The 26,067-nt window shown below is 45.1% G+C and overlaps 1 long non-coding RNA gene across 1 annotated transcript; it reads left to right on the forward strand.

Annotated features, from left to right (window-relative positions):
- The first annotated feature begins 261 nt into the window (after positions 1-261).
- LOC147581515 (uncharacterized) lies at positions 262-15,304 on the forward strand. Its single transcript, XR_015249985.1, has 4 exons — positions 262-1,020; positions 3,099-3,191; positions 9,049-9,114; positions 12,717-15,304. It is a non-coding gene; the product is annotated as an uncharacterized LOC147581515 (long non-coding RNA).
- Positions 15,305-26,067: the final 10,763 nt, after the last annotated feature.

Here is a 26,067-nt window from a genome sequence, read left to right on the forward strand (position 1 = left end):
TCAGGGGTCAGGGAGATCATAAAATGAGCACGAAGATATTCCCCTAAAAAACTATAGGCCCCCATTTCTGTGACCTCACTACATTCTATTTAAAGCACAAGGGAGGTCCCCCTAGATTGCCCCTGCCCCTTGTTTAGGCTAATGTCAGTCAGATAATTTTCAGGCATAAGCAAAAACCTGCTGGTGAGAAACCTCTCAAATGTCACTGCTTACAAAAGAGGGAAGAAAACAGAAAACTCTGTTTATTTTCCTGACCTAAAAGATAACATCGCTTTGCCCTTTACCTTTGTTTAAGGTCAGATCTGGAGCATTCTTTGAAAGTGGCTCCAGAAGAAGGAGTTTCATATATGTAAATTCTTTAGCAATTTACCTTTTTAGTAGTAATGATTATTACTATAAAAAAACAACGTTAATTTCCTCATCGACAAAATGGAAGTAATGATTTGTATCCCAGCCTACCATTTAAAGTGACTGGTAAACTATACAGGGACGATGTGACAGTCACTGCATCTAAGTCAGCACTGATTCTAAAGTGGCATTTTAGTGGATTTCATAAGCAATGGGTGGCAAACTTAAGTCACCACTGTTATCCCAAGGAACTCGCGGCGCTTTGCAGACAGGGGCACAGAAAAGCGACATTCAGGACAACACAGCCTCAGACCTGAGAGCTGTAAGGGCCCCGGGATGGCGCCAGCCCCTAGCGTAAGAACGAGGAAGCAGGGCTCGGAGCGCGGCGGTGACCTTGCGCGCCCTGGGTGGAGAAAGGAGACGGAATTCCGCACCTGGCTGCGAGCGCGTCTGCTCCCGGAGCTTCCCCGACCGGGGCGCGTGGAGGGCGTGGGAGGCCGGAGGGGAGGCCCCGCCCCGCCTCGCCTAGGAGACCCCGCCCCCCGGGACGCCCGGCGGCCAAGCGCGCGGACAGGGGCGCCGGCGGGGCGGCGAGGGGCGCGGCGAGCGCGCAGTCACGTAGCAGCCCGAGGATCCGTTCGCTCTGCGCCACGTAGGGCGCGACTCCCGAAGGTGAGCGCTTTAGGATGTAAGCGTGTTACAGAACAGGAAGGATCCTCCTCTCCTCCCTTGAATTGCACCGTTCTAGAAACTGACAGAAAACGGGAAGCTGGCACATTTGAACACGTTAGACTTTTTTGAAAACCAGCGCCACGGCATGAGAGACAGCAGGGGGCTCAGAGAGCACGACTTTCTCTTGCTTGGCACAGAAGGAACCAGATTCGGGCAAACCCGACAGGCTGGGATGCCTCTCTTCACTTTACCTGCGCCCCTCCCTGGGCCTCGCTTCCCACGACTCACCCGCCCCCCTCCGCCCGTGCCTCGAACAGCCCTGCTGTTCCACTATTTTCATCTGGTGGTTGAAGACTTTAAACAATAGTTTAAAGTCCGAGTCCAGGGAGCTAACCCCGCCTCTGCCGCTGGGTGAGGATGTATGTTTGGTGAGTTGCTTCATCCCCTGGGAAGCAGAGATTGAAACAGGAGCTAATGACAGGTGTGCCACGGGGAAGCGTGACTCAGGAAGGGCCGCACTGCGGCAGTGCAGTCCTTTGCGGGGCCTTGGTAAGGTTTGAGCCCTCGCCGAAGCCCCAGGTCCCTTTCTATTCCACGTTGCTACTGAAGCTGATCCAGAAAACCTGCACGTTTTTGCAGGTGGCCCTCAGGGCCTTGCCCGCCCTCCTGTGTGGTGAGAGGACGTGATCCCCTCTCCTTGAGCCTGGCGCTTCTCTAAGGCCACGGCTTCCATCGCCAACACGGCTGGTTTTCAGAATTCTGGCCGTGGAATACAGCCTCCGAAGGAAGGACGAATCAGAAGCACAATGTGTTTGAAAAGGGAGTGGGAAGGTGGAGGCTAGAACCCACCTCACCATCCCGCCCGCCCTCTGCCATCAAGCAGACTGGCAGGTGGGAAGCCCTTGGGCTCTTCAGGGGACAGTTCAAAAATCACCCTCTTGCACGTTAAAGTTGCGGATCTTTCAGGGCGTTTTGGTGGCTGAGTCCATTAAGCGTGGGACTCTTGGTTTCAGCTCAGGTCGTGATCTCAGGGTTTGTGAGTTGGAGCCCCGCACTGTCAGTGCAGAGCCTGCTTGGGATTCTCTCCCCGCCCCCCCCCCCAAATAAACTGAATTTTTTTAAAGGCTCTTTAGCGTACTCTCCCTAAAACCTTTTGCCATCCGGCCTCACCATTGCCCACCTCCACTCCCATCCCACGGTCCAGACACACCTGGATGTGAAATCCCTTTCACTTGTCCACTTCCCCGGCTCCTGGAGTCTCTACTCAAATGTGGCTCGTTTTTCCTGCCTTCCGGGGCACTTTCCCTGGCACTTTGTGCACACCTCACTGTAGTCCACGGTGACAATTCCAGTACCCGTTTCTCAGGCCTTGCTTGACTTCTTTGCTGCCTTTGAGAGAGAGAGAGAGAGAGAGGCCACCCCCTCTTTTTTGAAACTCTTCCTTTAACTTTTAGAACTCCATGACACTGGAGTTTTCACCGTCTGCTCACCCTTTGAGGGTTTTCTCTCAGCCGAGGCTTTCCCATCAGCCTGTTGTTTTGTTTTATTTACTTTAATTTATTTTAATTTAATTTAATTTAATTTAGAGACAGAGCACAAGCAGGGCAGGGTGGGGGCGGGGAGAGAGAGAGAATCTTAAGAAGGCTCCATGTTCAGTGAGGAACCCGGTGTAAGGCTCGATCACATGACCCTGGGATCGTGACCTGAGCCAAAATCAAGAGTCGGATGCTCAACCAGCTGTCGAGACTGCTGTTGTTCTTAAGAGACACATTCTACCTGTTTGACCTCATCCAGATATTCCCCTAATACGTGAACGGTATTGGTTCTGTTGGCAAAAACGAAGGAGTATCTGGCCCAGGCATTCCTCTCTGTTTCCAGCTACTTCCGTTCCCCCACATGTTACCTTCTCTGAGGTCACTCCAAATATCTCCCATATTTAAAAATTTTCAGCTATGCATTCACCCATGCTTAGATATAGTGTGTTAATTTAACTATTGTTGAGAAACAGATCACCCCAAAACTTTTTAGTGGCTTACAAAAACAGTCATCACTTATTACGTCTCTTGGTTCTGGCTTAGGCTCCTTCATGAGACCTCAGTTAAGGTGTTGGCCGGACCTGTCTCCCCCTGGGTTGAAGGATCCACGTCTCAGGTGCCTTATTCATGTGGTTGGTAAGTTAGCACTGACTCTTGGTGGGAGGCCTCAGTTCCTCTTCATGTGTGTTGCTTGAATATCCTCATAGCCTAGGAACCAGCTTCCTCCAGGACAAGTAATCCAAGAGGGCAAAGTAAAAGCTTCAGTGCTTTCTGTAATCTAGCCTCGGAGTTCAGACAGTGTTATCTCTACCATTCTCTCTTGGTGACTCAGAACAGCCCCAATCCTGTGGGAGAGATTGGCTACACAAGGCTGTGAATACCAAGAGGTAGGGATCGTTGGGGGCCATCTTGGATTGGGCTACGCCATTTAGTTACCCACTTTCTTAAGTGTAACTTAACTCTGACTCCTGTCAAAACTCAGCTGACTGACATATGGCCACTTCCTTTAAGAAGCCTTCCCCGTTGGTGAATTTCCTCTTCTCCCATTAGACCTGAGGCATAGCTCCATTCCCTTCTGCACTAAGCTGCACTGAAATGTTGATTTACTTGCTTCTCTCTTCCCTAGTCTTTGGGTTTCCGGAGGGATAAGAGAGTATCTAAGACAATTCGAAATCAGTGTCCAGAACAATGGTGCATAGCAGAATCTTAGTATAATTTATATAAAGAATAAAGGAATAGGTAAAGAATAAAGAATAGGTAAAGAATATGTAAAGAATAAAGGAACAGGTAAAGAATAAAGAATAAGAAATAGGTAAATAACATTTCCTTTCTCCAACTAGAAGTATTTTGCATAGCACTTAATTTTTATCACACCTCACTTCAGTTCTCTGCTGATTGGTTTTCATATTTCAGCTTTTGTATTACATTTCCCACCTGCTTCACCCCTGACAAGCTCTGTTCTCCTTTGATCTTATTCTTATTCTTATCTTAATCTTATTCTTAGGAAATAATTATACATTTGGCAGAGATGTAGCTATAGTGACGTCCATTGCAACTTGCTTATGATGTTTAGCTCTGTAGAAAACCGAATGTCCATAAACAGATTTGACTAAGTAAGTGATACAAAAACAAAAACAAAAACAGACCATGGTGTGGCAACTAAACTAATAATATAAAAAATGTTTATTGATATGAAAAGATGTTCACTTGGTATTCTTAAATGAAGTAAAACAAAATTATAAACATTTTAATGTGGAATTTTTAATTGCAGTAAAATACGTGTAACATAACAGGTATCATTTTAGCCAGTTTTTAAGCGTCTAGTTCAGTAGCATTGAATACACTCACCTTGTTGTACCGCCAATGTCCAGAATTCCTCATCTTGCAAAAGTGAAAGCCCATACCAACGCACCTGGGTGGCGTTAAGCATCCGACTCTTGATTTCAATTCAGATCTTGATCTTGCAGATCATGGGATTGAGCCTCGCATCTAGCTCTGCACTGACAGCCAGGAGCCTGCTTGGGATTCTCTCTCTTCCTCTCTCTCTGCCCCTCCCCCACTCTCTCTCTCTCACCAAATAAATAAATAAATAATAAATAATTTTTAAAAACTCTGTACCCGTAAAGCAACATTCCTTCCTCCCCATTTTCTTTCCTTTCCTCAGCCCCTGGCCACAACCATTCTATTTTCTATCTTGATGAATGTGACTGCCCTGGTACTTTTTATAAGTGAAATCACACAGTATTTGTATTTTTGTGCCTGCTTGTTTCACTTGGCACAATACCCTCAAGGTTCGTCCGTGTTACAGCATGTGTCAGAATTCCACTCCTTTTCAAGGCTGAACAATATTTCATCGTATGTATATGTCACATTTTGTTTATCCACTCATCTGTCGGTAGAATGGGCTGCTTTTAACCTTTTGGCTGTTGTGAAGAATATTGTGATGACCATAGGAGTACCAGTATCTGTTTAAGGCCCTGCGTTCAGTTCTTTTAGATATATACCCAGAAATAGAATTGCCAGGTAATATAGTAATTCTGTTTGTAATTTTTCGAGAAACTGCAATACTGTTTTCTTTAGAGCCTGCGCCATTTTCCATCCCACCAACAGTGCGCAAGAATTCCAATTTCTACACATCCTTGCTGACGCTTATTGTTTTCTATATGCGTGTGTCCTTTTTTTTTTTTCCCCCCATAGTAGCCATTCTGGTGGATGGGGTGGTATCTCAGGGTGGTTTTGATTTACATTTTCCCTAATGATCAGTGATGTTCAACATAGTAGGAGATCTTTATATATTCTGGATGTTAACCTTCTATACATACATGATTTGCAAATGTTTTCTCCCATTCTGTGGTTGCCATTTCACTCTGTTGGTTGTGTGGAAAACATTTTTTAAAGAGAAATGTCTAGGCAGCCATACATGCACTCAGGAAAAAACTGAAAAAACATTCTAGAAACTTAGGGGTATGGATTATGCAATTAAGAGTGATTTTAATTTTCTTATATTATTAACAATTCTTTGGCATAAACATATTACTTTCACAGAAAATTTTTAAGTAAATAACATCTCGATTCTAATAAAGCATAGGTCATAGGTCTGTCCTTTGAAAGTCTAATCAAAAAAGTCTGAAATCAAGAGAATATTCAGATTGTCAGCATCCTCCCAAAGGGGTACTGATTCAAGGAGTGACAGGTTGTTTTACTTTCCTGAGTTTCACTTTCCTCTTGCTTAAAATGCAAGATTTTCCCGGTATTGGAATTCTTTGTTCCGAAGAATTGCTATACGCACCATATACATAACTGATTTTCCTTAGGTAACTTTTCCCCGTACCCTTTCTGCTTCAAAAGGCATTTGTTCCTATTTCTATCCGATCAGTCACCCCACAGAATGCCTGGTCCCATGTCTAGGTTGGGGTGTCCTCAGAATCCAGGGCTCACCCCTCTTTGCAACAGCCACAAGCATGGTGCTTGGCATAGTTGCTGAGTGACGTTGCCAAAGCCAGAGGCGCATTTCTGTTATCAGCTTCCAGGAGCATTTGACGCAGGAGGATGACTGCCACTTTCTGTTGCGCTCATCTCCTCTTGGCCCTTCTGTGACACCACACTATCTTGGTTCTCCTCCTTGGTTTCTGGCTACTTTTTTCCAGTCTCCTTTGCAAAGTCCTCTTTATTCTCCAGCTAAACTCTAATGTTTTTTTTTTTTTTACATTGATTAATTTAGAGAGAGAGAGAGAGAGAGAGAGAGAGAGAGCAAGCATAGCAGGGGAGGGGCACAGAGAGAGGGGGACAGAGGATCTGAAGCCAGCTCTGCACTGAGAGGCTGACAGCAGACTGATTTGGGGCTCGAACTCACGAACCGCAAGATCATGGCCTGAGCTACAGTTGGATGCTCAACCGACTGAGCCACCCCGCTGCCCCAGCTAAGCTCTAATAGCAGAGTTCTTCACTGCTCCTCACTTGCTCTCCTTCCACGATGCTCTCCTTCCATCTATTGCCAAAACTTTAATTCCTGCCTATTCGCCCACTCTTTCTAACCAGCTCGCGCGTCTCTGTAGAGCTCCAACTTGTGTATCCAGCTGCCTTGTGGTGTGTGTATTCTGTTTGTCCTTCCAGACCCACTCTGTACTCTTGATGACCCTCCTCTCTGCCCTAGCAGTTTGACTTTTGTGAACGACATCAGAAGGCTCTCTGACTTCCAGCTGGGCTTAGCCAATAGAAGTTTCCAGCAGAAGATTGAAAGGTAGGAGGGTGAGGGCAATAAGTCGATTAGCGCAGCTCCCTCTTTGTGGTTCACCTCAGACCGGCTGTGTCTCTCCACTGAAGGCCGCAGACACTTTCAGAAGGTCCTCTCCATCCACCTCTAGTCCCCCAGCCTCCTCTCCCAACCAGTCACTAACCCTTTCCCTTGCTTCTTCAGGCCCAGGCATGGGAACGCCTCCCCTCTGTCACCAGCTTCAGGCACCGCACTGCCTCTTTGCTTTTCCTAAACTCTGCCCACACCTTTGTAAAGAGCCTTTTGATGAGGCTCTCTTCCCCTGGCCCTGGTTTCCTGCCAGGACCCTGACACGCACACGCCTACCCTACATCTCCCCTTGGAATTCTCACGGTCGTCACAAACAGGACCTGTTCACAACGTAGCTTTTGATTTTCCTCCCCATCTCTCCTTCTCCCCGCCTTCTCTGTGAACGTCAGCACCAGCAGGCCAGGAGCGCGGGGCAGACGCCATGGGGGTGGCACACGGTCCCCGCAGCTCCTCAGCCGCGCTGTTGTCCATCTTAACTGTCACTACTTCCGTGAAATCAGCTCCCCACGGCCCGCTGCTCCCGACTCTTCAGTTCTCAGCCTGGACGTTATCTTCTGAAAAAAATCTTCCTCGGCACAACCAGTTAAGGGTCTCCCATCCCTTTATTGTCTCTCTCTGTGCCAGTTTGTTTGCTTCTTAGGAAATAATATCACTTCCTAATATCCCTCAGGGAGTGATTATGTATTTCATTTGAGAGCTATAGTTCTTTGGTAGAAAAGGATGAGCCTGAGATATAAAAGGTAATGACTATGGCTCTTAAGGTCACCCGATTTGGAGGCTAGTGTTTTTTGAGCTTGATCCAACACAGCACAATAAATTTTTTAAGTTCCAGACCTATGTCCCTGTTAACCTCTTTACAGTTCAGTATCCCCTCAAAGCCTCATGGAATACAAACCATTGGCTTTATGCATCTATTCTACATTGGCAGAAATAAACTACATGACGTCCAGGGTTTCATCAGAGCCCAGTTCTACTGGCTCCAAGTCCAAGGACTTATCCTTGACTGTGCATTTGTTTCAAATAAACTCCACATATAAAAACAACTGTCAAGAGATGTAATCTAGATGCCTAAAATGCCAGATTCATGAGTTAGTGACTTGGCTCAGTCAGTGAGCTGCAAATTCAGAAAACAAAACAAACAAACAAAAATAAATGAAAGAACGCATTTCTAAAGCAAATTGCCTTCCTCATGTCAAAATCCTCATACACATGGAGTCAGACAGAAAACAGAAATAGGTCTATGTGTTATCTAAACTGAACTAAAGTATTTGCTTTTTTTCCTTCTTGTGGAACATTGCCTGAACGAAACGCCCATCCTATTTGATATATGGACTCAAAGCTGAGGCACCACGATGGTGTTTAGGGTCTCCAGTATATTGGTTTTATCTGCTTGAAGCCTTGGGGTTGAATCGAGCAAAAGGAATCATGACCCTGGATGCTGCCTCTGGGCAGGGGTTCAGGAAAATAGAGATGGAGAAAGGATAAAATGAGAGGATAACTGGTCCATTCCATGATTATTATTATTATTATTATTATTATTATTATTATTGAGAGAGAGCAAGCAAGGGAGGGGCAGAGAGAGAAGGGGAGAGAGAAGGGGAGAGAGAACCCCAAGCAGGCTCCATGCTCAGCACAGAGCCCAACATGGGGCTCAATCCCAGCACCCTGAGATCATGCCCTGAGCCAAAGTCAAGAGTCGGACTTCAACCAGCTGAGCCACCCAGGCGCTCCTATTCCTTGAACATTACTGAGTGTTATGGACAAGGCACTGCTTTAGGGTTGTGTGTTGACTGTGGTTTGACTCTCATTCCTCCTCATGGACTCTTTTCCCGTGTCCAGTGACACTGGACATTATTTCCTTCCTCGGCTGGTTAAAAGAAAAAAACAACAAAGAGACCAGGAGTCAAGGATGGATCTCGGGCCTATTTTTCTAGAAGCTTCTCTGTGAGCCCCCAGTAACTTCAGAAGCATTTCCTTCACCCGTGCATTCTAAATTCTTAAGCAACCTATTCACTGTTAGAGGAGGAGCCCTTTTCTTCTGGAGAACTGGTGATTTGGACCCCCTAAGCTGCTTGAGTCCTGCCCCTGGGTGTGGTGAGGCCTGAGAAAAACAGGACACCAAGAAGACAGCTCATGGGATTATAGAACTTTGTTCCGTAGCCCCCACCATCTGCGGTTTGCTTTTCACAGTTCCAGTTACGTGCCATCAACCATGATCCAGAAGCAGTGACCCTCCTGCTGACATGTTGTCAGAAGGTCAGTAGTAGCCCAACATTAGTTACAGCGCCTACGTCATTCACCGCACTTCCTCTCATCACATAGGTATTTTATCATCTCACATCATCACAAAAAGAAGGGTGAGTGCTGGACAATAGGCTATTCTGAGAGAGACACCAGATTCACATAACTTTCATTACAGTGTATTATTATAATTGTTCTATTTTATCGTCTATTAATTATCATTGTTAATCCTTATTGCACGGAATTTCTAAATTAAATTTTATCATAGGTATGTATGTATAGTATATGTAGGGTTTGATTCTATCTGTGGTTTCCAGCATCCACTAGGGGGTCTTAGTATCACCTGAGGATAAGGGGGGAACCACCGTATAGGATTTATTCTATTGCTGCCAATACTGGGGGCAGCCACAATGGTGAGGGAAGGTGTTATCATCTCATTTAAAGCTGTTCAATTTGTGTGAAGGAACCAGAGGTCACACCTTGTCTACATTCTCAAGACTTACGTTTGTAACCTTGGCCTAGCAGAATTGGAGGAAGGAAGTGCAACCCCTATATCATTCAGCTGAAGACGTAGTGGCTCAGGAGCATGTTTTGTCTGGGACTGCATATCAAATCAGATCATTTCGTTGAGCACTTACTATGTGCAGATGGTTAATTTTATGAGTCATCTTTGCTAGAGTGTGGGGTCCAGTTTGGCCAAATATCAGTCTGTATTTGCCCAGAAAGGTATCTTTTTAGATATGGTTAACATTTAAATTAGCAGACTCTGAGTAAAGCAGATATGTGCCACAATGTGGATGGGTCTCATCGATGGGTTGAGTTGAAGGCCTTAAGAGGAAAGAGTGAGGTCCCCCGACAGGGAGGGAATTATGCTTCCAGCCTGCAGCATCAGGTCTTGTTGGCCTTTCCAGCCTGCCAGCCTGCCCTACAGATTCTGAACTGGCCACCTCCCCCAAATTGTGTGAGCAGATCCCTAAAAATAAATCCCTTTCTCTAGATGCATCTTCTTGGTTCCACTTGTCTGCAGAACCCTGACTAAATACATACGAAATGGGAAAGGTGGGGGAGGGCCAGGTGATGAACACCTGGCTTCCAGGCACCTGGGCTCTGCTTTGGGGGACACCTAACCAGACAAGAAACCAGAGTGGGTGTTCAGTTCATGGCCATGTAATCCATGACATTTTGGGGGAACAAGCGCTTGTCTTCTTCACACATTCAGCTTCTAGAGTGACAATTTTATTTTATTTTATTTTATTTTATTTTATTTTATTTTATTTTATTTTATTTTATTTTATTTTATTTTATTTTTGAAAAATGTTTTACTTTTGAGAGAGAAAGAGACAGCATGAGTGGGGGAGGGGCAGAGAGAGAGGGACACAGAGAATCCGAAACAGGCTCCAGGCTGTCCGCAAAATGCCCAATGCGGGGCTCGAACTCACAAACCGCAAGATCACGACCTGAGCCAAAGTATGGGATGCTTAGCCAACTGAGCCACTCAGGTGCCCCTGGAGTAGCAATCTTAAAGCACCATAAGCCAAAACCAAAATTAAATCCACCAAGATGCACAGTGTTCCTCTTACGGAGGAAATGGCCTCATCAAACCCGGGCTGTGTATTGCTGAAGCCATCCGTCTGCTCTCGGCGCGGTAGCAGGGCCCTGTGTTTCTCAAGTACACACGCCGTGTTCCTGCCACATGCTCGAACTCTACATTCTGGGAATTAAGCTGAGGACAATTTCCTCTTCCCTGACAGCAACCGCCAGAGCCTGCTTGCTTTCGTACACGGTATAAACGCAAAGTGGGTGTTTGCAGGAAAGCTGTCTGAATTCTTTGCCCTTTGGCTGTGCAGAGCCAAACAAAAATAAGCAAAATGTGAAATCTCAGCTTTTAACGAACGTTATCAATGCTTACTACCTTCCGTGGGGGCCTTAGGTGGGAGGTGACAAAGCGGGATACATTTCCATCTAAAAATAAATGAGCTGACATTCCACAATGGAAATTACATTAGTTACGACTTCGGCTCCCTTTATTTCTGCTCTCCGTGAGCTTAGTTATACCGAAAAGTAGAACTTGGAGGAAGATATTTGAACAGTTAAGATTTGGAGCACAAAGACAGCTTGCGCTGTGCCCCGGAGTTTCTTTCTGGTGGCAGTCTTCTCCCATGCCTGGTGCTGCTACTGGGTCAGCCACTGGTGATGGAGTCAGTGGTTCAACAGGTTCCCAGAGGATAAAAGGAGACGCTCAAAGCAAGGGGTCGATCGGACTTAATGAGACAGAAAGAACATTTCAACAAGCTAAGAGGTGGCTCAGAGGCTTGCAGAAACCAAAGATCTGGAAGTAAGGAGAGAAGCTGGCTATAAAGCTGAGAATCTGGGATGGGGAGGGATCAAGTGGCCAGTTAGAATGCGCCCCGGTCTTCCTGCCTCACCCTGCAGTGTATAAATTTACTGTAAAGCACGAGGCTGTCGGGAAAACCGGACAGCTCTTCCTCCGCTTTCCTGTCTTCTCTAGGATTTCCTGCTAGTTGGGCCACCACCCACCCCGACAGCTACCACGTACCCCCATCCTAGTACTGTCAATAGGCACGCAAGGCAAATTACTCATGCGTCACTTAGAGTGCGTGCTGGTGGCCTAGAACTGGGGTGGGCAGCTGTGAAAGCCTACTGGTTCCCTGTGACTGACTCCCCCTTTCCTTATTAAAACGTGTTGTTCCCCCTCCAGGGTTCCCCAGGGCCCCAAGGGAAGGCTCACTGTGATTCGTGTGACTTTAAAATGGGAAAAATCGTCCTGTGGTGGAAATGCAGGACCCACTCGGTAAAGTTCATATGGGGGTCTATTTTCAGGAGTTCAAAGGCAGAACAACAATGATGAAGACGTGGTCGTCAGGACATGGCAGCCAGGAAACCTATGTATCTCATCCTTTTTTTTTTTTTTAATTTCTTTTTAATGTTTACTGTTTTGAGAGACAGAATGAGAGTGGGCGAGGGGCAGAGAGCGAGGGAGACACGTAATCCAGAGCAGGCTCCAGGCTCTGAGCTGTTCGCACAGAGACCAACTGGGGCTCGAACTCATGAACTGCGAGATCATGACCTGAGCTGAAGTTGGACGCTTACTGACTGAGCCATTCAGGTGCCCCTGTATCTCATTCTTAAGACACTTGTGAGAAGACGCTGCAGAGTTGCTAAATGTGGCATATGTATTTGGCTTTAAACACCTCAGAGCCAACCCCAAAGGGACCGTGTCATAAGTTATGTGGTTGCGGGAGGGTGGGCGCCATGGAAGTACTGTTGCTCTCAGAGTAGAGATTAGAGAAACCCTCGTGGTCCCACTACACGCATGCCCACTCCACCCCCGCCCCCAGCTGCCTCTGAGGAGTAGAAGGAACCACCTTTTCTAACACCCTTACAATCAAAGTGTCAACAGTCTGTAAAGGCTGTGGTTATAGGGGTATGGTGACAGACAATAGTCCCTGCCCTGCAGAATTTTACGCTTTACTAAGAAGGGGGAATCTGCTCTGATTTAATGAGTAGAGGAGATTGAATGGATGGCCTTGGATGGGCACTTTGAGAGGAGAGACATTTGTCACATTGTAAGTCGACTTTACACTGTATTTACACAGTACTCTGCACCGAGACCTGCGACCTGTCCAGTATGTCCCTTCTGAAAACCATGAAGTGGTTGGAAAAAAGGACACACGGAAGAGGTAAATTATACCTGTTTTGGGGTTACACTAATTCATACTTACAGGAAAAGGTGAAACTCAGGAAACAAAATCGCGGCTCTCCTGTGCAGCGTGGGGGAAGGGGCACTGACCCAGAGGAGCGGGCTCACAGAGAAGAGAAGGGAAAGGTGGAGCTCCAGGAGAGAAGAGACACCTCCCCTGGACTAATGAGAGGAGCTTCAGCAGAAGAAAACACCGGAAACGTGCCCTGGAGAGGCAGAGGACACATTCCTTCAGTAGGAACAGCGGGGACACCTTTCTAGGGGAAAGGGGAGAGGAAAACAGGGCAAGAACTGATTCTTGCCATCTTGTAGAACTGATTCTACAGAGCTCTTTCAAGTGAGTGACATAGAATTTCCTCCATCGCAAGGTGCTTTTTGCAACAGGACCTACAAGCCCTTCTTTTGAGTTTTGTGGGATTTCTCTCTTTTTATTTTCATTCGTTTGGTTTTGCCCCCAGATAGCTGGCTTAGGTGAATACTGACACGAAAATTGTTAGTGTGCTCTAGTCGTGGATTTAGAATACCCTGAATCAGAAGTGACAGCCGTGGGTGCCTGGGTGACTCGGTTAAGCACCCACTCTTGATTTCCGTTCAGGTCATGATCTCATGGTTCATGGGTTCAAGCCCTGCCTCAGGCTCTGTGCTGACAGTACGGAGTCTCTTGGGATTCTTTCTCTCTCCCTCTCTCTCTGTTCCTCCCCGCCTCATGCTTGCTCTCTCTCAAAATAAATAAATAAACAACCACAACAAAAAGAGGTGAGAGCCAGCCTCTGGATGTCGATGTCGGCTGGGTATCACAACCAGGACAACCAAAATTTCATGTTACAGATAAATCCAGTTCCCTCCTTGGCCCCTTCTCCCACCAGCCTCTAGAAGGAACAAGCAGCAACCAGTAACCTCAGCAATCCTGTACCAGTCGCTGCCTGGCTATTTCCCCCAGAAGGCTGGTGAGGTACCGTCCTCCCCAGAAAGGATAACATGGCACTCCTTCAAACACGAAGAACCATGCCTTCTTCCCTCTTCCCTGTCCGAGCTTTCCAGGGGATTCCAGTTTTACCCCAGCGAGTCTACTGGAAACTTCACCCGTCCTCATTTCTTCTCATGAATTACCATTATTCACACCAGAGCACACACTTGACACCCCTCATTTTGGAGCCATCTCACTACAAGCTCGCCTTTGGTCACATCAGTCTATTTTTAATCATTATAGGGCTTATGTCTCATGCATTCATTTATTTACAAGTTTATTGTCTATCTTAGAATATAAGGGCCATGAGAGCAATGACTTACTTGTCCTGTTGACTACTGTATTTTTCATGTTTAGAATAGCGTTTGACATGCAATAGATATGCCAAATCATTTATTATTGTTAAAAATAGAGGGTAGAATCAATTACAAAGCAAGAACTTGGGGAACAAAAATATTGTAATATTAATATGAAAATAGTTTTTACCTCACAGACTCAGAGATACCCGCAATCTACTAAGTGCTGCAATAGAATTTGGAGTAGCCAGAGGTCACTGGGGTTGGAGAGCTGAGGAGAGAGGAACACTAAGGGGTGTCTCTGAGACCCTTTCAGAGAGTCTGTAAGGTAAAAACTATTTTCATAGTAATATTAAGATGTTGGCTTTTTCACTGTGGTGACCCTTCTGATGATGCAAAAGCAATAGAGGGCAAAATGGCCACCTTCTTGGCACATGGCACCAACTGTCACCACATACACACAGGAAAACAGATTCCAGTTTCATTTAAGAATGTCCTGGAAGGTTAGTATTCAAAATCTGTAAAGAACTTACCAGACTCAACACCCAAAAGACGAATAACCCACTTAAGAAATGGGCAGAAGACATGAATAGACACTTTTCCAAAGACATCCAGATGGCTAACAGACGTATGAAAAGATGCTCAACGTGACTTATCATCAGGGAAATACAAATCAAAACCATGATGAGACTCCACCTCACACCTGTCAGAATGGCTAAAATTAACACAAGAAACAACAAATGTTGGTGAGGATGCAGAGAAAGTGAAGCCCTCTTGCTCTGTTGGTGGGAATGCAAAGTGGTGCAGCCACTCTGGAGAACAGGATGGAGGTTTTTCAAAAGACTAAAAATAGAACTACCCTACAATCCAGCAATTTCACTGCTAGGTATTCACCCAAAGGATACAAAAATACAGATTCAAAGGGGTACCTGCACCACAATGTTTATAGCAGCATTATCAATGATAGCCAAACTATAGAGAGAGCCCAAATGTCCATCGACTGATGAATGGGTAAAGAAGGTGTGGTATATACACACACACACACACACACACACACACAATGGTGTATTACTCAGCCGTCAAAATGAACGAAATCTTGCCGTTTGCAATGACGTGGATGGAGCTAGAATGTATTATGCTAAGCGAAATAAGTCAATCAGAGAAAGACAAATACTGTATGATTTCACACATATGTGGAATTTAAGAAACAAAACAGATGAACATAGGGGAAGGGGAGGGGGAAGAAGAGAGGGGAACAAACCACAGGAGACTCTTAATGATAGAGAACAAACTGAGTATTGCTGGAGGGAGGTGGGGGGGGATGGGCTAGATGGGCGATGGGCATTAAGGAGGGCACTTGTTGGGATGAGCAGTGGGTGTTATAAAGAAATAAATCACTGAATTCTACTCCTGAAACCAATATTGCACTGTAGGTTAACTAACTAAAATTTAAATGAAAAAAGAAAAAAAAGAATGTCCTTAAGGCGCTCCTCCTGGCTCATTTGGTGGAGCATGTGACTCTTCATCTCATGGTTGTAGGTCTAGCCCCCTATTGGGTGTAGAGATTACTTGAAAATAAAATCTTTTTTTAAAAAAAGAATGTCCTTGGGGTGCCTGGGTGGCTCAGTCGGTTGAGTGTCCAACTTCGGTTCAGGTCATGATCTCACGGTCTATGAGTTCCAGCCCCGCGTCGGGCTCTGTGCTGACAGCTCGGAGCCTGGAGCCTGTTTCGGATTCTGTGTCTCCCTCTCTGCCCCTCCCCCACTCATGCTCTGTCTCTCTCTCTCTCTCTCTCTCTCTGTCAAAAATAAATAGACATTAAAAAAATTTTTTTAAAGAATGTCCTTGATAAATCAGTAAAAATTATTAATTTTGTTAAATCTTGACCTCTGAGTACATGTGCATTTAATATTCTCTGTGATAAAATGGAAAACACACATAAGGCATTTCTGCTGAATAATGAAGGGTGTTGGTTTTCTTGAGGAAAAATGCTTGGCAATTGAATAGTGAGCCAAACTAGCCTTTCATTCCCCATGGAACATCATTATTCTTTGACACTCTAAAGAATGGAAGACAAACTATAGTTATTTAGAGTTGGATATCTGACAGGTATTTTCTCAAAATGAACAAAGTGAGCTTGTCCCCTCTAGTAAAACAACTGACAATGTCAGTTGCCAATGATAAAATTTTAGCTTTCAAGAAAGAATTAGGATTATAGAAAGCCCATGTCCATCACAGTGAGCTTGACAGCTTCCTTCTAGAAATTATTCTGATGAGATTGGTGGCAGTATATTAATAATGTGATTTTTTTGCATGTGTAATAAACTGTGTTGAAATTTGGAAGATCTACGTAACTCAGTGAGTCAGTATTTTCCAAATGTTACAAAAGCATGCGTGCGTAAAAGAACCACTGAAAGTGCAAAATAGATGAATGGACTTCATGTAAGAGCATTTAAAAAGTTCATTGAAAACGTTCCAGATTCCACATTAAAATTAACTTAAAGAAATTAGCCCTTAGTGAGTTTGGGTGTACTACCAAAGAATGTGCGCACCTATCTTTAAAAACTATTAAAATACTCCTCCCTCCTACAGAGGCTGATTTTTCTTCATAGGCTTCTACCAAAACAAGACATTACAAGAGACAATGTAGGAGCAGAGTAGATAGGAGAATCCAGCTGTTTTTATCAAGACAGACATTAAGGAGATTTGTAAAATGTAAATGACATCACTCTCATTAAATATTTTCTGTTTTGGAAAATAGTTATTTGTTGTAATTTACATTAATATGTAATACATTATTATTGTCACTCTTAAATATTTTTAAAATTTCTCGGTGTTACTTTATAATATGGTAAATACTGATAGCCCACCTTTTATTTTTTTTAAGAAAAATTCAGAATCCTCAATTTGTAAGGGGGTCAGTGGGTTTTGAGACCAAAATGTTTAGAGAGCCACTGGCCTGGATAAAACTTTAGAGAATTCAGCAGTGGCTCCAAAGAAAATGAGACGTTTTTCTTCTCTTTGCTGAAGGCCAGGTTCACAGTGCAAGTGACGAAGGGAATTCGAAAATTAAACTGAAGGAAAGAGGCTGATATTTAGGGAGGCTCCTCTGTGCCATAGGACATCTTCTCTCATGCCCTCCTCAGAACTGTCCTGTGAGGTAACAGTGATTCGGTCCCGTGTTGACAGAAGGAGGCTCAGAAGGGTTGGTTAGGGAACAGCTACTATAAGTGGGGGGCGGAGCCACAGACCTGCCAGCACTTCCCATCACACCAATACATCCGACAATCACCAGAGATGTTTAGGTCCAAAATACCTTCAGCTAAAATATCAGCGCAACTGAGGTAAAACATGGCTTTGATGCATCTGAATTATCCCAGTGACCGCCTTGGTGTGCCACCTCCCCGGGGTTGGCAAAGACAATGGCATCACAGAATAGTCACCAGATTTCCTGCAAAACGCTGTAAACCAGATGGGCCTCTCTTGAAACTTCTTGGAGTCGTTCTTCTTCCCAAGGAAAAAGGTTGGGAGTATGTTTTTTGTTGTTTTTGGGGATTTTTTTTTTTTTTTTTTTTGCCTTCGGTTTTTGCTCTGGCATTCTTTTGTGAGCCTGGAACTGATTACTAAATAGGGTCAAACAGCTTGAGTTGGGGCTTCCTGTGTGAATGTGAACAGTGCTGATTTCCAGCTTTTCGTTTGATATGTTATCTGTGTTGGCCGCGGCCGCCGCTGAAGTTTCAGATGGCTTCCTTCAATTTCCTGTATTGTGAGGACGGTGGATGTGTGCACATGTGCATGCAGGGAGGTGGCGGGAGGGCGCTTCTGCGTGGATTTCCTTGGATTTTGTGAAAGGTTTTCAGTGAGCCGTTAAGAGGGCCACGCATTTTAGTGGAAAGAGTACTGGGTCGCACAAACGCAGGTCTGGTGCCTGTCTGCCATTCATGATCTGTGTGGTTTCCAGCAAGTTCTTTCTCAGGCCCAGTCCTGCTTCCTTACAAGGCTCCTTCCAGCCTTGAAATTTTGTTAACTCTGAGCTCCACTCTAAGCCACACTGCCTGACTCTCCACACTTTGTTGGTATGAAAGCATTTGTTTTTCTTCTTTCTTATAGACGTTCCACGTGTCGTCATCTTTCATTTCCCCGTCTTATCCCTGCATTATAGCCTCTTATATTTAAGTTCTTCTAGAAATGGCCCTCCATCACCAGCTCTCATTATTCAGCTCCCATGGTCTCTGAAATACTATGACAATGGTTGGCCTTTTGTTAGAAGATCCAGAATGTGTTTGCTTCCTGTTTCTGTTACTGGGGATGTCTAGAGCTTGGAGATTGCATTCTGTCAGGATCTTCCCTCGGCCTGAAATACAGGCCAGAGATGCTGGGCTGGCAGCCGCTTCTCCAGCTCTGCTCTATTTTTATCAAATCCAATTAGATTTAAGTATGCGGGATAATGGCAAATTTAATTCATCTGCTTTCATGTCTGGGTATGAACATTTAAAATGGAACCAGGACGTTAAACTCCTCTCTTCCACCAGCTTCCGCCTCCCGCGCACGCCATGGCTTCCCCGGAGTGGGTGTAGCGCCATCTAGTGGTGCGATGGGCTAAGGCTTTGCTGCCCGGTTCCTGCAATGCTTGAAGAAAAAACCTGTTGAGTGAAAGGCACGCAAGCAGGGATTGAAACAAAATACTGGGAACGCTTGCAGCAGATCACTTAGGACGCCGAAAGTTCAGATTTGCTATTCACCATGCAAATGTACATTAAGTTACAAGAATCCCTGGAACCGTGCAAAGCGGAGATTTGTGGGTGTGTTCACTTCAGACAGGAGTCCTGTTCGGTTTTTAACTTCTTAGTGAGGTTTTTGTGCTCTTCGTGTGGGATCCAAATACTGAGTGTTGGTAATTTATGCTCCTATGAAAAACATGGGCAAATTGCTTCATTTTTTCTCAGCCTCCGTTTCTCTTTTTGTCATCCGTAAAAGAGAATTTCTAAGAACCTTTACAATACTTTAAAAAATGTCAACCAGCTACAAATACTACGGTTCCGTGACTTACTCTAGTGACTGCACATGCTTAAGATCCATGACTTTTTCCATCTTCCAAGAGTGTGATGTTAACAGGAAGTGTGGAAATAATACCAATAGCTGGCATTTAGTGAGTACTGCTACATCTCTGGCATTGTTTTCAGCACTTTACACACATTCACTTTTTTATTTGATCATTCCAAAATTCTGGCTGGCAAAATTCTGCAAGGTAAATATGATTCTGCTTGCTTTACAGATAAGGCATCTAAGGCTACCACACCCTGCTCTCCATGTTCACAGACTAGTAAAGAAGATGAAAGAGAAGTGAAAACTATGGTACTCTCATTGTAATTCCTCACACCAGTACTCGTGGCATAGAGCACAGTGCAATTTGCTGTGTTCCGACAATCCCAAATGTACTCAGGCCATGTAAGAGGAGCTATTTCTCTGTCTTTCACATATTCATGAAGCTGCTGTCATAAGACGATTGTTAGAGAAGTAATTAAGATGTATATTCCAAGGATTCAGGAGAAACTCACATTTGTTAAGCTCTAATATGGTGCCCAGACCTCTTCCCTGTGGGGCAAGCAGTGAGGAGAGGTGGAGAATCCGGTCCTCTAAGGATAGCAGGTGGCAGAGGCCCATCAGGACCGATGCAGGGAGGCCACCGGGGCGGGGGCGGGGGCAGACATGATGCAATAATAGCATTCTGTTGCTTTCATTGATGCACTTGAGTATTCCCTTTGAAAGCTCAAGAGCCTTTCCCACCGTGTATTGCGTAGGGTGCTAATACACTTGATGTGGAAAACAGAGCTTCCGGGTCAAATACGACGGCAACCACTGGCCTAAATAAAGTTAAATGGGTTTTAGGCTCTCGAGGAGGACTTCTTGAAACGTTTTTGTATGTCCGTGTGTACTTTTTATGTAATTTATACGTTAAATGTATTTTAATATGTACAATCAAATAACCTCCAATGGCTAGGGATTTAAGGCAGATAATAATTCTTGTCTCTATACCAGGAACCCTGTTGCCTAACTGCTGTTAATTTATGTGTGTGTAAATTTCTGTGTGTGCTACGTGGTAGTAGCATCATTTTGCAGCCCTGAGCTGCAGTCCCACAGAGCAACCGGAAGCCCAGCAGCTGCTGCCCCCTGGAGGTGGGGTTGCGCTGCCCACCTTGCAAGCTCCTCCCAGCATCCTGCCCTTAGGTGTTTCCTTTCAATGGTTTTGATTAATGATCAACTCCACCCTGGTCTGCTATCCCGATGGACTTTCCTATATTATAGAAATAGTCATGAAATATTAGGACATAAATTGTATGTTTAAGAAGTCTGTTAGGGGCCCCTGGGTGGCTCATTTGGTTGAGCATCAAACTCTTGATTTCAGCTCAGGTCATGATCCCAGGGTCATGGGATCCAGCCCCACATCGGGTTCTGCACTTGGCACGGAGCCCGCTTAAGATTTCTTCTCTCTCCCTCTACCTCTTTCCCCTGTTCACATGCTCTCTCTCTCTCAAAAAAATATTAATTAATTAATTAAAAATAAAAGTCTGTTAAGGGAGTGCCTGGCTGTCTCGGTCGGTTGGAGCATGCAACTCTTTATCTCAGGGTTGTGGGTTTGAGCCCCACATTGGGTGTGCAGATTGGAAGAAGAAGGAGAAGGAGAAGGAGAAGGAGAAGGAGAAGGAGAAGAAGAAGAAGAAGAAGAAGAAGAAGAAGAAGAAGAAGAAGAAGAAGAAGAAGAAGAAAAAAAAAAGTAGTAGTAGTAGTAGTAGTAGTAGTAGTAGTAGTAGTAGTCTGGGGGCGCCTGGGTAGCTCAGTTGGTTAAGTATCTGACTCTTGATTTCAGCTCAGGTCATGATCTCACGGTTTGTGAGTTTGAGCCCCGTGTCGGGCTCTGCACTGGCAGGGTGAAGCTTGCTTGGGAATTCTCTCTCCCTCTATCTCTGCCCCTCCCCCACTAGTGCACACACACACACACACTCTCTCTCTTCCAAAATAAATAAACTTTAAAAAATTAGAAAAAAAAAGAAGTCTGTTAGGAATAACTAGGGTGCTGAACACTTTTTTGGAAATCCTATATCCTGACTCATGAAATCTTACCATTTTAATAATATCTTTTCTGTGTGCTGGGCACTTTACATATGCTAATTTGACTAACCTTTCTAGCAGCCCTATAACAGAAGGTGTATGCAACATGTATGATTTATAGAAGAGGAATTGAACTGAAGATTGACTAAGCACCTTTTGTCCCCAGACCACAACTTCCAGAATCTCTTAGCACCTCCTTGCTGTCTCCTTGCATTGGTCTCTGACACCCTGCAGGACCTCTGCTTCTGGGAACTTCAGCTGATCATGACACAGCATTGTTGAGCATTTACAGGTCCACGACTTCCCTCTTTCCACCAGCTCTCCCCTCCTGCCCACTGCTCACTGCTCTGAGCGTGACACATGAACAAGCTTCTGTGTCAGACTTTGTAAGATGTTTCCGTATCAAGATAACAAGTGGAAGAAACAAAAAGCAGACTTTTATGTACACTCTGACTTCAGTGTGGGAAAAGTGCATAGAAAAGAAGTCTCGAAGGAAAGATGGTGATTAAGTTAGAGCTGCAGGGTAATGGAGGACCTTTCCCTTTTGTGTTAGTTTTCAGAAATATGGTTATATGCATTATTAAATGAGAGAATGACCCTTTTCATACATTTATAAGCATCTCTTCAAAAACTGAAAGACATCTATCAGCTCAGATGGTTACCATAGAATATCATGAAATGTGAAATAATCTTTACAGTAGTTACTATTTATGAATTAATTAATAATTGCTATTTACCTTACAAATACAAGGTTGAATTCCCATAAAAACTTATCAACGAATGGGGCACTTAAGTGGCTCAGTCGGTTGAGCGTCTGACTCTTGATTTTGGTTCAGATCATGATCCCAGGGGCATGGGAGTCAGGCCCAGGTTGGGCTCTGTGCTGAGTGTGGAGCCTACTTAAGATTCTCTCTCTCTCTCTCTCTCTCTCTCTCTCACTCCCCCCCCTGCCCCTCTCACCTGTTCACGCATGCATTCTCTCTCTCTCTAAACAAAAACAAAAAACCTCATCAAAGAAGCTATTATTGTGGGTTTTTAAAGTTTTTAAAGTTTATTTCTTTATTTGGGGTGCGTAGGGGCAGAGAGAGAGGGAGAGAGACTCCCAAGCAGGCCCCACACTGTCAGCGCAGAGCCCGACATGGGGCTCAAACTCATGAACTGTGAGATCATGACCTGAGCCAAAATCAAGAGGAGGATGCTTAACTGACTCAGCCACCCAGGTGCCCTTATTATTGTGCTTTTTATGAGGTTGAGGAAACTGAGGTATAAAGAAATCCAGTGATTTTTCCAAGCCCACATTGCTGGAAGTAGAATTTACAATTGCCAGGCTCACAAAACTTCAGAGTGCCCTCTCAGATAGACATATGCCTGCAATGTCTGAACTTCTATAGGCTGGTTTCACACACAAACTCTCTTGGTCATTTTGTCAGTATATCATCATCATTCATCTGGTTGACATGGTTATTACCTAAGATCCTTATTTTCATGGTACCCAGAAATTTTGCTACTGTATAAAGATCATATGAAGAGTGGCAAAAACAGACCAGAGTCTTCAGCTTCTGACAGTGAGCCTAAGTCCAGCCTCTGACATTAATTCATTAGCAGGTGGGTTGGCCTGTCTCCAAGATGGCCCCCAGTGAGACCTGCCTCCTGGATTCATGCTCTTGTGTAGTCCCCTCCCATGTCATATTAGAGTTGTCCTGTGAGACCAAATGAACACAGCAGAGGTGATGGGCTGTCACTTCTGAGACTGGGTCATAAAAAACATCATGGCTTCCATCTTGCTCACTCTTGGATCACTTACTGTGGGAGAAGCTAAGTTCTGTGACAATAGGACATTTAAACAGTCTATGGAGAGGTCTACATGGTGAGAAGCTGAGGCCTCCAGCCAACAACTACGTCACTCAGTGATCTTAGGAGCAGTTCCTCCAGCCTTCTCGAGCCTCCAGATGACTCAGACCCAGCTGATACTTTGACTAAAACCTCATGAAAGAAACTGACTCAGAACCACCCAGCAAAACGATTTCTGAATTGCTGACCCACCAAAACTGAGATGATAAATTTTCATTGCTTTAAACCAATAAGTTTTGGAATAACTTTCTACATAGTGATGAATAACTAATGGATATTTTGAGGTGTTGGGAGAGATGAGAGTGTTTTGCATATGGGAGGAACATGATGGTTCAACCTTCAAAAAGGTGGAGCCTCATTCCCCTGTATTTGAGTGTGGGCTGGACTTAGTGACTCACTTCTAATAAATAGACTAAGGCAGAAATGACAGTGTGTGACTTTAAAGGCCAGATCTTTTTTTTTTTAATTTTTTTTAATGTTTATTTTTGACAGAGAGAGAGACAGAGCTTGAGCGGGGGAGGGGCAGAGAGAGAGGGAAACACAGAATCCGAAGCAGGCTCCAGGCTCTGAGCTGTCAGCACAGAGCCCCATGCGGGGCTCGAACTCACGGACCGCGAGGTCGTGACCTGAGCTGAAGTCGGACGCTCAACCGACTGAGCCACCCAGGTGCCCCATAAAGGCCAGATCTTAAAAGTCACTGTGCTCTTCCTCTTGGATGGCCTACTCTGGAGAAAGTCGTGAGCAGTTTTATAGAGAGGCCCACATGACACCGAGACCTGCCAACAACGATTTGCGTGAACCTTATGGGAAGTGGCCCCTCCAGCCCCAGTCAGACCTTCAGATGACAGCATCCCCAGCCAGCATCCTGACTGCAACCTCTTGAGAGACCCAGAACCACTCAGCTAAGTCACTCTCAGAAACTAATGCTCAGAAACTGTGTAAGAAAATAAATGTTGCCTTAAGTTACCATGTTTGCAGGTAATTTGTTCACAATAGATAATCAATATATCACTGATAAAAAAAATTACCTGATAATATTTTCATATTTAGATTAGAAAGTTTTGGATAAATCTAACCAAATTTTGTTCATTCTCAGGTCATAGAAACTTGAAATGCTCTGCAATTATTCTTGCTCCTGTCCTTCCAATATATGCTCAAAAATTCCTTTTGTCCCTATTATCTAATTTTTACAGATTTTCTATGTCTTTGGTAGCTCTCACAGAATTAGAGACAGAAAGACCCGATAAACATTGGAGAGATGGAAGCAATATTACACAAAGGTAGCCCAGCTGGTATGCATATATACTATATTTCATTACAAACATATGCAGTTGAGGTCAAGTACAAGTAATCAATCTCTAAGAATATACAGAAGATACAAAATAGTCTTTAACTTTAGGTTCACGTTAAATATTGCATCCTTGAAATTCACCCTGGCTGTCTGGATTTGAAAGTGGCTCCTGTAACGTATTCAGTTCCATTGTGCTCAGCTTCTCCAGGGAGAAGGGCATGGGGGAGGGCCGAGTAGGAGCCCAGGAAGCCTGGGCAGGGGACTGTTGCTTTTCCTGATGGTGGAAGACCTCTCCTCTCTGCCCTATTCTCCCTTCCAACCCCTGGCCCTTCCTTCCCTTCTCTCTTTTTCCCACCCTTCTTGCCTCTGACTCAGATATTCGGCCCATTAGTTCTATTCCTTGATGCTTTGTGTGCGAGTCTATGGTGTGTGTGTGTGTGTGTGTGTGTGTGTGTGTGTGTGTGCGCGCGCGCACGTGCACGCGCGCGCCCAGGAAGGAGGCAGGCAAGGTAGTGGCAAGGGTGATATCTGCTGCCCAAATAAATAATTGCAATCTTCTGTGATGAGTGTATTGCCTGTTGACTGTCTAAAAGGCCACCAGAAAAACTTGCTGATTCAACAAAGCCAAGTTTGTTAGATCTCCTGCGAGGAGACGTCACCCTGATTGCCTTAGTCATGTCTCAAAAAAGGAAATTAGAGAAAGGTGTTCCTATGGCTCCAGGGCGTGGGCTGGGTGATTTTAAGGTGAGTCTTGCAAGGTGGAATCGATTGGGATTGGACAGAGTCCTGCCTTCATAGCTTTCTCTGGATGGGTGGGCACGGAGAGGTAAGGGGTTTGAGGCCACTCTTCCTGCACAAGCCGTGAGTTTTGTAAGTAAACTGTTCAGTTGGTTCACAGCCTTTTCTTCTGGGAACTTGTATTTCATGAAGCAAGCAGCGAGGTGGTTTTTGTTTGATCCTAATACTGTGTAATGCAGGCGCAAGGAATTATTGGTTTCAGCTCTTGGGTGCGAGGAAAGTGGTAGCGTGAGGGAGGGAGGGACTCCTTCCTTCCGGGAGAGGGCTGGGCGCAAAGAGGGCGAGGTTGGGAAAGTCTTGGCGGAAGAGGCGCTCCCTGAGCTAAGGATCTAGGGATCCAAGCGTGAGTGTGGATTCCCCAGGGGTGCAAGCCCTGGAAAGAATCTAGAGTGTTTCGCAAACTTGAACGTTTGTACAAGTCAGCTGGGATCTTGCTGAAACGTGCATTCTGCTTCTGTGGCTCTGGGTTCCCAGGTGAGGCTGACGCTGTCCATCTGCGGACACACTTTGAGGAGTTAGGTCCTAGACCCACAGAAGGACATACAGAACCCTGAGGGCATGAAATGCTGAGGTGCCTTTAGGGAACACCAGCGCTGGGGCATTGGCGTGGGTGTGGGGAGAGTGTGGTGAGGGCTGAGGTGGGAGAGAGCACCCCACAGGGGGCTTTGTATGCTGGAAAAGGAGTTGGGGGCTTTATAAGCCAGGCTTCAACCCCCCTGCACACTAGCCGGGCCCATGTTAGTGGTTCTGGGTGGGTCTTGTTCACTAGCGTGTTCATTATTCACTAGTGTGTTCAAAAAGCTGCACAGATGTTTCTCACCTGCAACCAGGCTGGGAAACACTTGTGTAAGCAAAGGAGCACCCTGGGAAGGTCTTTTTTTTTTTTAAAGAGAGAGAGAGAGAGACAGAGCATGAGCAGGGGAGGAGCAGAGAG

The sequence above is a fragment of the Puma concolor genome, chromosome B1, assembly GCF_028749965.1.
Source record: "Puma concolor isolate L17-30 chromosome B1, mPumCon1.1.hap2, whole genome shotgun sequence".
In the NCBI taxonomy this organism is placed as follows: domain Eukaryota; kingdom Metazoa; phylum Chordata; class Mammalia; order Carnivora; family Felidae; genus Puma; species Puma concolor.